Consider the following 2,092-nt stretch of genomic DNA (forward strand, 5'->3'; position numbering starts at 1 on the left):
AAAAGGTCACTCCAAGGTTCTGTCTCTCTCTGCACACGAAAATGGTATACCAAGGTGGTACTTTTACTCAACAAGAAAGCTCCTTTAAGCCTCAAAACCCAATGAGCAAGGAGGCACTCCACCCAAACCCCAACTCAGAACACAAACAGCCCACAAACAGTGGCCAAACCTCAAGCACAACACCCTCACACCCTCTCGAGATGTTTCCCAAGTGTTTCCCAAGTGAAAGGATGAAGAAAATCAAGAAAGATCAAGACTTGGTTCAAGAATGGAAGGAAAGCCAATAGAGCAGTCACCAAGCAGCTTTTCAGCTCCCTCTCATGTTGGTTTTCTATTTTCTAGGGCTATGTGCCCTTAAAATGGGTATTTATAGCCCAAGTCACTTAAACACACAGTATTATCTTTAATTGCTACGCTTAGCGTTTTAATCATAAACTTTGGATTATGAAACTACATAATTTTCTAAGATTTATCATATTTTTCTTATAATTTTCTGAGCACATTTCCGGTACGCGCTTTTCCAAGCCAGTACCGGTTTCTAGCACCAGTTCTCATTATCTGGACTTGAAGCTCGTTTTACAAGTCCTACATATCATTCTAGTAATTATTATACACTTATTATAATTTTCCGGGATACTTTTTCGGTACGCATTTATACCGACTAGCAGAACCGGTATCTGCACTTTTCTTCCGAAAAGCGACTTTCAGCATTATTACTCACTTACTATAATTATTAAAGCCTCATAATAATTATTAGGGTCAATTATGGAATCATTTCCTATTTTCTCGTAATTTATTAATTAAATTCCTTAATTAACGGTGCAGGTTCTTACATTCACCCCACCTTTTTAGGATTTTGACCTCAAAATCAGAAACATACCTGTCGAAACTCGGGGTACTGCCGAAGAAGCTCGTCCTCACACTCCCAAGTACACTCCTCAGGAGTCCTTCCGGTTCACTGCACCTTGACCATCGGAATGATCTTGCTCCTCAGCTGCTTCTCGCCACGATCGAGAATCTTTAGTGGTCCTACGAGAGTCTTTAAGTTCTCTCGAACTTTCACATCATCCGGTGGCACCACGTGCGAAGGATCTGCTATGTACCTCCGAAGCTGAGACACGTGAAACACGTCGTGGATGTTGGCCAGGTTCGGAGGCAAGGCAAGCCGGTAGGCAACAGATCCTACTCTACCAAGAATCTAGTATGGCCCATTAAAGCGCGGGCTCAGCTTCCTCACTCCGAGTGCCCGTCCAACACCGGTGACAGGTGAAAGTCTCACAAACACGTGCTCACCCTCACTAAACTCCAGTAGTCGATGCTTGACATCGTAGTAGCTCTTCTGACGATTCTGCGCCTGCTTCAGCTTTTCCCTGATCATCTGGATCTGCAGGGTGGTATCTTGGACAAAATCCAAGCCAAACAACTCACGATCCCCAACCTCCGACCAGCAGGTAGGTGTACGACACCTCCTACCGTAGAGCGCCTCGTAGGGTGCCATGCCCAGGCTAGCATGAAAACTATTGTTATAAGAAAACTCTACCAACGGAAGGTACCTATCCCATGCCGAGCCCTGCTCCAACGTGCAAGCCCGCAACATGTCCTCCAAGGTCTGGATAGTCCGCTCAGTCTGTCCATCAGTCTGAGGGTGATAGGCGATACTCAATCTCAACTGTGTACCAAAAGCTCCCTGCAGCGCCTCCCAGAATCGAGATGTGAACTTCGGGTCCCTATCACTGATGATACTCACGGGCACCCCGTGAAGCCTCACAATCTCGCGAACATACAGTCTGGCCAACTGCTCTGTAGTGAAGCTCACCTTCACTGGAAGAAAATGGGCAGATTTCGTCAGTCTGTCCACAATGACCCATATCGAGTCACAGCCAACCTGAGTCTTCAGCAGACCCACAACGAAGTTCATGGAAATGCTCTCCCATTTCCACTCCGGAATTTCAAGAGGTTGAAGCTTACCAGACGACTTCTGGTGTTCAATCTTCACTTTCTGGCAAACCAAACACTTGGACACAAAGATAGCAACATCTTTCTTCATGCCCGGCCACCAGAAGTTCTTCTTCAAGTCTTGATACATCTTAGT

This window comes from Gastrolobium bilobum, unplaced genomic scaffold (assembly GCF_033153095.1).
Source record: "Gastrolobium bilobum isolate Gb01-03AN ecotype WA unplaced genomic scaffold, APGP_CSIRO_Gbil_v1 utg14970, whole genome shotgun sequence".
Classification (NCBI taxonomy): Eukaryota; Viridiplantae; Streptophyta; class Magnoliopsida; order Fabales; family Fabaceae; genus Gastrolobium; species Gastrolobium bilobum.